The following is a 12,876-nucleotide window of genomic DNA, read 5'->3' on the forward strand; positions in this document are numbered from 1 at the left end:
TGACCAAAAGACTGATACATGTTTGAGAACCAAGGATTATCGTGAAGAATCTGGAAATGAAGTTAAGTTAGTCTTGGAACAACTTAGGCAATAATTGGTATATCTTCAAACAACCATTCAGAATGCAAGATCAGATAAAATGTTATTTTAATAAAATAAAATTTTAAAGAATGATTTGCTGAATAAAACCAACCTTCTGGATGACTAATTCCCAATGGTGTTTAATTAGCTGCGTTTATTTATTCAAATAATATTTAAGGAAATATTATTTTGAATAAGAGCCAAACCTTTCTGGGTAAATGATTATCAGCTGACTCATAAAGGAGGCGAGGACGTGTTCTTGCCGTTAGGGATTGGAGCTAACAAAAGAAGCTTATAGTTGCTACCAGAATCAAACATGTACATTTAAAATACCACTAATATGGTGCGTTATGGCTGATCTGTTTTTAAAAACCACCCTTTAAATAACGTTTGTCTAAACTTTAAAAACACAACACATCATTAGCTGAGTTTTTCAACACAAACAAAAACAAACGTCATTAAACGGACATTTTTTTTTAGTTTATTTAACTGAACTAATCTTCTCTGCCCAAACACTAACTCTTATGTTAACCGTGCCCAGGAGAACTTGTCCTGGGTGTTGAGGAAAACATCCAAGTGTGGGTAAACAAATGGTTAGCTTGCAGCTAACCTCCGTAGCTGTGGGGAAGGGCTTTTAGCTGGCCCGGTCGAACCGTACGACATAGGCACGTTCGGCTCCTTGAGTGGCCGCGATGCGGCGGGGTAGCTCTCACAACCTGGACGTAGACGCAGGAAGGCGTGCAATGCGGCCTTCTTTTCGAGGGCGTGAGGAAATCCGCTTTGATCAGGGCTGCTTCTGGAGGCCTCAGAAGAAAAGTAAAGTCATGCTTCTCTTATTACACCCTTTATATGAATGAATGCTGGATACACGAACACCAAATCATTACTTAACTTCATTGGATGTGATCGTAGTCACTCTGGATCCAGCAAGGAGACATTAGCGTGCTGCCTCTACTTTCAGCTCTGCTGGGGACCTATGTGGAAGAGGTCAGTTTGTTGGAACATGGGGTTTTTATTCAGACAGTGCTAGCAAGGAAGTCCAGTATCCACTGGGACAGGTGGTAGTCCACTCCTAACAGTTCCAGCTTGTCCCCTTAGAAGTCCAGACTGGGATGGAGTCCTCTGAAATGGAGGGGGTGGGAGATAGCTAAGACATGTGACGTTCTGTGAAGAAAAGCAGGCAGGTGTCAAAGATGGGGTCAACAAGCATAATTGGGCTGGGTGAGGTGTAAGTGTCATATCAAACCTATTAAAGAATTGGTTCAGATCATTCACCCATCCTAAATCTTCTACACCTTACCTTCATGAGGGGCACATTGCTGTCCACACGGAAGTTAATATAGTCAGTAGTGCAATCTGTACTGCTGTCAAAGTCCTCCCCATGAGGAGGACAGAGCTCTTGCAACACAGTGTAGCTGAACCAGTCCATCAGAGCTTCTACAGTTTTGTCAGACCATCTCATCTCTTCCCCATGCTGGTCACAGCTGGTTCTATGTGTACAAGTAGTTTATAAACAGGCTGGAGTTGAACCAGGCTGTGACCCCCCTGGGAGAGATAGGTGATGAGCTGTGTGCCTCCTTGGTATTGGCATAAAATAGCTCAGTGTATTGTCTCTGGTGTAGCAGGTAACATACTGAGTAAAGGTGGGGAGAGCGGAGGACAGAGAGACATGATTAATATCCCTGGATATCAGGAAAATGGCCTGTGGATGCTGTGTTTGGAGTTTGCTGGTGACTGTGTGGAGGACATCGCAGGCTGTTGTAGCATCAGCTGAGGGAGGGACATACACCGTTATCACAATAACATGTGTAAACTCCTGCAGGAGATAATAGGGCCTCATGCCAGCAGCTAACAGCTCAATGTCCTTACTGCAGAGTGTCTCTGATAGTTAAATACCCAGAGTTGCACCATCTATCATTCACAAACACAGCCAGACCCCCTTCTCTCTTCTTACTGCTCTCCTTGGTTCTGTCAGATTAAAATGGAGTTTAAACGAAAATTCAACATGGAAGACTCACCACCCCCGCCACATCTAATCACTCCTCACTGGCTGCTCCAATCAACGGCAGGTCTGCACTCGTCCTCAGCCAATCATCTCCCAGGGCATCACTTTTAAAGACCCTCTGCATGGAAAACACCGCTCTTCTGCTGTGCTTCGACGATCAGCTGCGACATGTCTGACTAGTTTCTGGCGACTTGGCGGTTCCTCGTACTGTTTTTGACGAATTCCGCCCTCCTTCCTCCACCTCCTCCTCCGCTTGTAGGAGCGTTCGGCTGGCCTCCAGCCTATCGGCCCCTTTTCCCCTCGTCTCAGCTCTGGGCACGTGGAAAGCGCCTTAAGAACTCCTCCAATCCATCTACTAAGTGTTGCTGAAGTCACCCTGCCTTCACTGCGGCTCCCGCCGCTGCGTCACCCGGCCCGGCTTCTCCAGTGGTTCTCCTCCGATCTCGTCTCTCAAACCAATCTTCCCGCTCCCCAGGCTCCGACGTCTTCTTCTACTCCGGTCATCCCACAATCTTCCCTGCTTCATTCTGGATTCTCTCCAGAGTTTCATATCTTCTTTACTCAGCTCCTCCCGGAGTTCACCTCCAATTCTGCCACATCAGCATTTCCTCAGCTCCGACAACGTTCAACTCGTTCAATTTTCAACATCTTACTCAGGCGTTGCTCCAAATCCCGTGGGGGCAGCTCATTCATCTAGTTTCTCTAATATACTATCTCCCGAGGTTGATCACTGTTTCGCTTTACCTGATGGCTTAATGCTGTGTTTAAATTATCTACTCCTCACATTTCTAAGAATTCCTTTTGGCAAGCTTTCAGCCGCCTTTAAGCATTTCAGAGACGTCTTCTGCTCTGTTATCTGAGCGTAGAATAAGTGTGATGCCTATTCCTCTCTTATCGTCGACCTTCTTTTCAAACATGGCTTCCAGATTTTTCTATCATATCACAAATCCTTCTCTGCCAAAGCTGCGTCTAATCTCGCTCACTCAGGAGTTTGCCTAGACTGGTTTATTCTCGCCACTGAATTTTGTCATGACCCAAGCTACCTCTGATTCCTGCGGCTAAGTTTGCCTCGTTTCAGTTCTTTTAGGTCTGTTCCATCTCGGTTTATAAAGAGGGTCTCTCAAACGGATGGTTCTCAATCCTCTCGTTGTCAGAGCCTTGCATATGAACACATCATTATAGCTAAAAAATATACTGAACGTAAATACCTTAAGTAACTCGATCAATATGCTGCTTTAAATCTTTTGCTTCATTATTTACCATGAATTTTACCATAAATATTTACAACCCCCATTTATCCTTGACAGTCTTTCCCTTGAGTGCTTTTACCACATATATTTATTAAATTTGTAACCATCGCCTTCTATATTTTCTCCGTACAATAAATTAAATGCAATGCAAATTATTTTAATCGTCTGAGACTTTACTTGGCTTATTATATTAAAACTAGTAAACCTTCGTATTAGCTCCCTCTACCGGGGGGATGTACTTTTAAAAGCAACTTGTTTTCTCCATAGAATATTTAAATATTAATTTACGCATTCGAACATTTATACCAACCTTCTTCCTTTATTAATCAGGCGCTAAGGAACCATTTACTTTTTAATATACATCTTATCTATATTTTATCCCATCTAATCGTGGAGCACATTTTCTTTCTGCATATCGGGTTGACGCTGCGTTGTTCACTTTGAGTCAACTGATTTACAGCACCTTCCTGGTTTAAGTGTTTTCAAATTTAAGCATTGACTGCATTAGTGCCGCAGCAAAATAACAAACTCTTACTAAACAATCCATGTACTGTCAATATTAGTAAGTTCATTTAATGGACGTAGCTCTTACCTCCAGCGATCCTGGCTGGTCGTAACTCATAACTCCATCATTTCTGCCAGTCATGTTCCAAGTTTCTAATCCAGTCGTCATGCCCTGTCTCATTTTAAATTTTCAGGTCTTCTGCCATCTCTGTCCATCAGCCTACTTTTACCCTACTCTGATTATTCTTCTCTCCTTCCTCTTTCGCTATTTGCCAAACACTGCTGTTTCTGAGGTCTATCTCTTTTTACTTTCAAACCTTATTTCTTCACCTGGCAAACTTTGAGAAATGTTGAGCATTGGTTTACATTCAGTCCTAGCTTCATCACTCATTGCTTGAACTTCATCGTTTTAAGCCCCCCTACAGCCGCAGCTCTTTTGCAGGCATCAATTTTCAAAAAAAAAAAAAAAAAATCATCTTTCTGAGCCCACTCTGAGCTTTTCTCTCATTACGCATTAACTTCTCCTCAAATACATCTCAAAACATTGTATACTGCAATGCGCATAATTCATCAGGTTGCTCCTTTATTTCTCGCCTTCTGAATCTGGTTAATTCCGTCCCCTTTCTGCTAGATTTGGCTTCCTTAGATGAGTTTGCCGCTCTGACCTGTTTTTCTGGTCCTCTGTTTTGCAGAACCGGAATGGTATATCTTTCCTTTATGATGACGTCGTCACGTCAGCAGACTCCATTCAGTTTTGAACGAATGCGAACCCACGGATGCAGCTCCGCCCATGTGTTTTGGGGGATTTCTTCAGGGTCCATGGTTCGCTGCCATCTGGCCACTTTCTTTCCCCAATCCGAACCATCGGCCTTTATGAGATAATCTCCATCTCTATTGCATGCTGCGCCTGGGGCAACTAATGGAAGGAATGCATAGCCACTTTATGTGACAATGCAGCCGTAGTCGAAGTAATAAAGGCCGCTCCTCTTCTAAGTCAATCATGCCAGATACCACCTTGAAGACCTGATACTCGACTAAATTCATCCCTCATTTCAATCAGCTAATTATTATTGTTATTATTATTATTATTAATTCAGGCTTGGCTCCCTCTGCTCAAGTCTGATTCCCTCGCTTAGCAAACTTTTTCAAACTTTTGCATCGCTCATAATACTCCTCTTTACCCCGTTTGCATTCCTACCTTCTTAGCTTTTATTACTTATTGCTTCGATGTCCGGCATTTCAAACTCCCTTACTTTAAGAGTTTATTAGCTGGCATAAACTTCTCTCCTAAGGGCCACTTTTCAAACTCATTCCAAGCCTTTTCTCAAATCATTCCATTAAACCTTTACTCTGTCTATAAAATCATAGCATTCCTAAGCCAGGTCCGAGGAGACTTCTCACTCCTCCCATCTTAAAGGTTCTTCTCCTAGTGCCCCGTTCAGGCCCTTCTTCATCTCACTTAAATTTCTTATTTCCAGCGCCTGTCTTTTAGCTTTTATAGCTTCCTTAGAGTAGAGGAATTTACTACCCCATCAAGCTCATCCGATTCTGCTAGAGTCCTAACTACTCCTCATCCAAAGTTCTATCCCGATTATTTTAAAATGTATCTTAAACATTCTAAAAGAAAGGTCCTTGCTTTTATCTTCATTGCTCGTTTTAACGGTCCATCCTGCCCTTTTCATGTCATGCTAAATTCGCCATCAAACGGCACAAACTCATTTCGAATCGGGGCGGCCACTTCAGCTGCCTCACCAGGAGTTTCGATTTCTTCACTCCAACAACTCGGCCGCTGGTCTCCTCAGCGTTCTCTTCGTATGTCTGTCCTTGCCTCCAATCTGTCTTATCCACTCAACAATTTATCAGTTCTTGGGTAACAACTCTCACAATTACTGGTGGTGGTCAGCCTTATCCAATCCTTTCCTCTAGCTAGATCAATTATTAATCTTCCTTCTCTATTCCTGGTTCTCTTATATAACCATTTCAAATTTGCATATTTTATTCTCCTATTTCAATTCATGTACCATGTTTTTGGACAGTTTTATTCTAGTTTTCTCTCTTTCAGATGCAACTGGATCTCTGCCACTGGCAGGCAATTCCAACCAGCCTCGTCATGCTCCTCATTCAGCATCTTCAGGCTCATCACTGTCTACGCCATTGGCAGGCGTTTCATGCAGCCGTCGGGCTCTCACACGCCATTGGCGGGCATTTACAAACATGCCTTGGCAAGTATCTCAATCCTATGCCTTGTCAGGCATTCATCTAACCACCTTGACACTGCCAGGTGCAGCCCATCTTCACCCGACCTGGCATCGGCCATCCACGCATTATCAGTCATAACTCAGGGTAAGCCCATTCGAGACTAATCATTATAAAATTTTGGTCTGCGTTTTTCTCCCCGCTTATCTCAGATAATCAATAACTAATCTCCTTCAGTTTAGCCTCAGCCTGGCCTCGGCCCTTTTGGGGGAAGACGTACCTAATTATAATCCTAAAATGTTTATTCAAACCTACTTCATCCTCAGCGTTTACGTCTCCCTCAGGGGTCCGAGCGCTAAATAAATAATCTTTCATTAATAAATTCTTTAACCGTCTTCTTGTTGTTTCTCCTTTATGTGAGTCTTTCCAGGTTGAATTAAAACAATCCATGTTTATGAGTGTGCCTGGAGTTAGCGTGGTTAGCCGCATCTCAGTTAGAATAATTAGAATACTATTTCTGTAGTCTCTCTTAAGCTGGGTTAGCAATGCCAATTTATCCACTTTGTTGGGAAGGGACCTCACATTTCCTATGATGATGGACGAGATGATGGGTCTGTACCTTCTCCTCAGTTGAAAAGCCCACTGCTGGCATGGGTCCTGCATCTCTTCCTCCTCAGTTCTCAGGAAATATCAGGTCACTCGGTGGGAGGCAGCACAGCGGAGCTACTGAGAGCTAGCAGCTAATCTCTGGTATACACAAATGGAGCATGCCCACTCACATGGTCTCTGAACACAAATGCAGTTGTCCAAAAAACTGACAGCTCCATAATTTGTTCGACAAGCCAGAAACTTGTTTGTCCAACAGATCAAGCTAGGGAGCATGGTGGTTGAGTGGAAGCCAGGTGTTTTCCATCAAGTTCTCATTAGCAGGAGGATAAGAGGAGCTTGCTGTCAGTACTTCTTTGCCAGAGTGTTAACCAACAGTGGTAATTCTCTAGCCCCTTCTTTGTTCCAAGTTTTGGCTTACTTGTTCTTCTTAAGTCCTGTGTTTTTGCTCCAGTTTGACTACTCGCTCTCATTACGTCCTATGTTTTGGCCTTCAGGTTTCCCTTGGATTTCGGATCCTGAGTCCAGTTCCTGCCTCATGGTTTTGTGCTCACCAGCAAGCTGTCAAGAATCTCCTAGTTTCAAGTTCTCTCGCTGGCAGCATTTTGGGTTCCACCTCTGAAGTCCTCCTGTGATCAAACCCTGCTCACCCTCCACTGTGCCCCTGTTGAACAAACATCCTGGAAGAAACCTACAAGGAAGCGTTTGCTTACCTGCCTTCTGGAGACTCATCGTTCATGCAAGTCAATTACCTTCTAGAATAATCTGAACGCTCTAGACGGACCACCTGAGTCTCTGACCCCGCTCATTCCTCCCTGGTGGATCTCCAACTTCTACCCAGTAAGCCTCAAATACTCCTTTCTCTGCCACATTCTGAATTACCCATTACTCAACCATCTTCTTCCCCTCAGAGAGTTCCTGTATCCATTCCCGGTCCCAGTCCCTGGTTTCCTGGTCACTTTTCAATATTTCTACAATAAACCTTTGAAAACATTATTAGTCTCCTGAGTGTGCTCTGCATCTGGGCCTAATCTCTACCTAAAACCATGACAATATAGCCTTTTTTTTAATATAGTCAAGTCTGAAAGAAATGCTTACAGTAGATAAAATATATGTGTTAGAACAGTGCAAGGTTCCACTGACAATACCATCTACTGTATATTCACTTTACCCCCACATGGCACAACAGGCTCAACAGATAGACAATTACATTAGAAGAATGAAGTTTGTGGAAAAGAAAGAAAATGTACTCAAGTAAGAGTAGCATTTCAAAATAGTATTAGTCAAGTCAAAGTAAAAAGTACAGTGTAGTAAATCTACTCCTAAAAAATAAATTTCCTTGAAAAAAACCTAATTCACGTAAATGCAACGAGTTACTAACCACCTATGGTCCACAGTCAGTAACAGCTTTTAGACCGTTGTTTCTTTCATTGTTTGTACTTTTGCAGCTTTGATAATTTGTTTCCAAACTTTTTATGAACAAAAATAAGTGGTTTTCTTTGGGATGTTTCATAGCATCCATCAATTTAATGAAATCTCTTATTTTGAATTGAACTAAGTCGCTTTAAGGTGAATATTTTATACAGTAATAATATTCATACAATTCACATATGTCCAAAAACAATTAAAAGCAAGTATTTAAATTAGCCAGAAACCTGAAAAAAAAAAGATGTGTCTGGAAAAATTTGACAGTTTCTATAAGCCTGTCAGTGACAGTGATAGATTGCGACTAATTACACCGTAACCCATGCTGGGCCGTCACTCAGACACACTGAAACATGGTTCACAACCCAGATAACTAGCTGAGCCCAGCTGCAGATGAGACAGGAAAACAAACCCACTCTCAGCAGTTGAATTCTTCCACTAGTGACTCCACCCTGTATACCAAGCAAAGCTGCTGCAGCTGGTTTCAATGATGCACAAATCAGCAGGAGCTCTAAAACAACACCCGGGCCAGAAGGTGAAAAAACTGCAACGTTTCCCTGTATTATTTCGACAAAAATGCATGATCTTTGCAGAAAGAAGGGTTTCAGTCATTTTTCATCTGCTACAGCGCTGATGTGACAGACCTTGGCCCTGGCCCGATACGACATCATAAAAGCCATTCAGGGAAAAGCTGATAGCATACCAGCACACATGGGGGGTATCTCTACATCTACTAATAAAGCGCACATTTACTGGTCAAGGAATCTGGAATGTGAGCATGAAGGTTGGTGAGTTATAGTTATGGTCTTTATGCAGCAAGTGAGCTTTAGTGCTCTCTCAGGAGATAGACGGGGCTCTTCTGGGTTTGGTTGTTTTTTCTCACAGATGTTCAGTGAAGCAAGTGCACCTAGACTTTAGATCATTTAGACACGACACTCTAAAAACTACTAGGTCTTCAGTTTTAACTCAACTGTGGCTTTTATGCTGTTGGGACAGGAGTTGGGAAATGTCTGCTAAACATTGTGTCTCCATTTGTTGGGTTTAAGAGGAGTCAAGAAGGAGCCTCATCCTTCTTCACAGACCAACATCTTGAACTAAAACACAAACTGATTGGTCTTGAATTAACCTTTTACACATAATAAAATAAAACTCTGTAAGATTGTAAACAGTGCTGGTAATAATGTTAATAATGATAATGTTGATGTTAGTTGGTTGTCCAACCTAGTTACTAAAAGCAGAGGGAATCCTAAGGTGCTACAACATTAGTAACATTGTTACCTATGCTTTCCTGTTGCTCCCATCTTATCTGACATAGTGTGCAAATTTACTTTCTTTCGTCACTAGCAAAGTCACTTACAATAGAAAAAACTTACTTCTTACTCAGCTGTCTCTTTGTTCATCCCTGCATCAGAAAGAAGAGTGAAGAGAATACAAGATAACACCCAAGAAGACTACTTCTACACCTGCAGAAACATATACAACAACAGCATTGTTACAGAAAGGTGCACGGTACTAATAAATGCAAGAATAATTTTGTGGTTACTGCGGCTAAACATAGAACAGACAGGGGGCCCCCCCTGGCTCTGTCGGAAGGGACCCCTCATGAACCACAACATGAATCTCCCCACAGGGCCACCCCAACCAGGACACAGATATCAAACACATGCCCCTGATTCCAAATGCCATGAATACCCTCCCCACAGGGGCACATCCCCACAGATGAGCTCCACTGCCGAAAAGCCAATGAAGACACATCCACACAGCATAAGCTCTACACACAGCCCTGCTCCAAGCATCCTTGCTGCATCCTGCCCTTCACCACACAGCTCACTGCGACTGCAAGAGAAACTTGCTCCAGCCGGGTAACAGGACCAGCCCGACCAACCGCCCCAGACCTGAGCACAACCTGCCAGCCTCTCTGGTGCAGGTACAAGATGTGCTCCATCTCTCCCCCCACCTGACCGTGACCGCAGCCAAGAACCAGGCTGGGGACCAGAGCCACATAAGGAAGCATTTAAGGAAGGCCCCCACAGCTAGCCAAAGACAGGGCATCCTGCCAACCCCACACTTCAACCCCAGATACCTGATTCCCAACCCCAGCCCAGACCCCGACCAGAAGGCCTGCTCCCTCTCCCGGCCTCCAACCCCAGATGGCAAACACCGAACGGGGTGTGGAAAGACAGCATGCTTACCTCCGCCTGCTCAAATGTGGTGTTGATGCGTGTTGTTGTAGAGTGCATTGAAAAAGAAACCCGACGGGAAGAGGGTCGTACATGTGCATGTCATGAAAATGTTATAAGTGAGAGTGTCTAAGTTGTACATTACAATTGGGGCCCAGGCTGCCATGGGACCATAGAGTTGGAAAACCCTTGTGGCACTCCAATGACGCACCCACGCCCCAGGGCCCTACACGAGTGGTAGTGTGATAGAGCAGCCGGAGAGAGTGTCTGGAGTGGTAAGGAATGGGGCCAAAATGTTCTCCCAGGGGGAGCCTGCTCCCTGGCTGACCCTAATAGGCATCCTGTTCGCCGAGTTCCAACAAAGGAGGGAGGCACAGGCACATCCACTGTGCCCAAGGGTACTGATAGGCACTAGGCCCTGAGAACCGACCGAAAACTGGGACCAACATCCCCAGCCCCTCCAGGAACTGACCAAACAGCCCAGTCCCCGATGCCCCCCAGCCCGGCACAGGACCGCAGTCACAACCAGGCCAGCAGAGCAACAAAACATGCCTCACACCAACAACAAGGTGGCCAATAAGCCACACCCAACCCAAAATGACAGGCCCACCCACATGCAAATCCCAAGCCAGCATAGGCACATGCACCCCTCAATAGACAAACGAACCAAAACCACCAGTGGCAGTCAGGCAGACCCCGTGACGCACCCACCCCACCCACCACCTGAGCTCAAGGGGAAAGACACTGGCCCAACAAACTGAAGGGTGCCACATAAAGGCCACAGCCCGCACCACAAAGAGGCTCAATCCCACCCCCGAGACACGGAACTACCAACATCTAGGCCAGCCAAGCAAAAAACAATAGAGCCATGCCAAGCCGCAGTTCCCCCCAAGCCTACGCCACAGCAACAGTGACACCACACATCCTTCCATTAGTATGTAGGGACACAGTGAAAACCACCAACCCCAAGCACACACCACCCACCAAGAATCACCCAGCAGACAAGCAAACCCCGCCCCAATACAGGACCGAGAAGCCTGATGCAACTGCTAAGCCCAGCGACACCCACCACGCAGCACCCACACACAACAGCCAGAGCCGCACCGCGCAGGACCACCACCATAGCCTGCCATACAGCGGAGGACATGATGCAGCAAAGGGCACCCAAAGCAAAAGCTGCGCACAAAGCCCAAAATGTGCAAAAAACCACCAGCCTCCCAAAAATAAAGCCCCCCTATGAAAATGCACCCCCGAGAAAAGAAGACCCACAGCATCCAAGCACAAGAACACATGCCCGACACCCATACACCAGCCAAAAGTATCCCCGCGAGAGAACCCACACCGAAGCCCACAAAAGGCTGAGAGCCCACAGAGCCAAAACCAAAACCCACAGAGAAGCCGAGACCACTCCACCCCAAGAACAAATAAATTTTCACAGCACTTTATGTTCAACATTCATACTTTGTCTGAACAAATCATCATGAAGTTAGTATTAACAGGCAATATTTTATATAGTGTTCTTTAATAGGTCCTGGGTACAAATCCTGGTGGGGACATTTTCGTCAGGCTTTTGCATGTTGATATATCATTAATTTTAACCCAAAAAAGTATTGTTTAGTAATATAGGTTATACTTTTCAACCTACTCTTTAGTAACCTTGACGATATACTTTACTAAATCTAAGGCAGTTTTTGATTGAAAACTTAATCCATTTAGGTTCCATCAGATCTAAAACCCATGGGTCCAGTTGTGGGTCGATTAGGACTGAATAAGCAAAATAACCCCAACAGGATAATAATCTAATTTGTATTAAACATGCTACAACAGCAGTCTGCAAAGGGACCAACTCCCTCACATTTTTGTAGAATGCCTTTGTGCAACACCATGCAGCCCTAAAGGACATTTTTCTACATAGATGACACAGGAGAAAGCAGCTTACCAGGATATTGTGGCACCTGGTGTGTACCTAGACCTCAGGGGTGCCACAAAAAAGGCTGAATTTAGAATTTAGGGTGGACACACCACAGCCAAAAGTCATAACAGAAGTTCAGGTATTTCATCATGCTGTTGCATGTATATATGAATATATGGGGTGTGCCTGGGAATGAGTGGCCCACTATTAAGGAAAAATAAATAAACCTAGGCATAAGTAAATAAATACATGAACAAAAATACAAGAATAAATCAATGTTTAGCCAGATTTTGAGAATGATGCTGAAAATAAGCATGCCCAGGCCCCAGCACTTGCCTGCCGCTCAGCTCACAGAGCACCTAACATTGACTTGACCCCTTGCAGTTGGATGGCTCGGTTAGAGTTAGCTTACAGTTGCCTAGTCGGACCGAAGGAGCCAAATCTCAACTGCTAGGCTTTCAGGAGAGTTTTCAACCGGAACTAGGTCCTAGAGAATGCCCCTTGCCAATCATCATGGTTTTCATTATTGAGATCCAAGAATAGGTTCTCACCCAAAAAAAGCTGGACTGCTTCTTGCGGGTTGGGGGTCAGTCTCTCCCTTAAGTATCTTGGTGTCTTTTTTATGAGGGATTGGATCATGAAATATGGATCATGGCCAAAAGAACAAGATCCCCCTATAGTAAAGTCACTGCTCCAGTGCATGGAAAGGCATCAGTT

The 12,876-nt window shown here is 44.4% G+C and overlaps 1 long non-coding RNA gene across 3 annotated transcripts in view; it reads left to right on the top strand.

The window, feature by feature from the left end:
* Positions 1-7,635, top strand: part of LOC124863935 — a 42,234-nt gene extending 34,599 nt beyond the window's left edge. For 2 of the 3 annotated variants that reach the window (XR_007037236.1, XR_007037226.1), the window contains exons 2-6: positions 5,903-6,183; positions 6,610-6,786; positions 6,902-7,022; positions 7,140-7,482; positions 7,554-7,635. This is a non-coding gene — a long non-coding RNA (uncharacterized LOC124863935). The remainder of the gene's footprint in view (positions 1-5,902; positions 6,184-6,609; positions 6,787-6,901; positions 7,023-7,139; positions 7,483-7,553) is intronic. The other variant, XR_007037247.1, reaches the window with a different exon arrangement.
* Positions 7,636-12,876: the final 5,241 nt, after the last annotated feature.

The sequence above is a fragment of the Girardinichthys multiradiatus genome, chromosome 1 (genome assembly GCF_021462225.1).
Source record: "Girardinichthys multiradiatus isolate DD_20200921_A chromosome 1, DD_fGirMul_XY1, whole genome shotgun sequence".
In the NCBI taxonomy this organism is placed as follows: Eukaryota; Metazoa; Chordata; class Actinopteri; order Cyprinodontiformes; family Goodeidae; genus Girardinichthys; species Girardinichthys multiradiatus.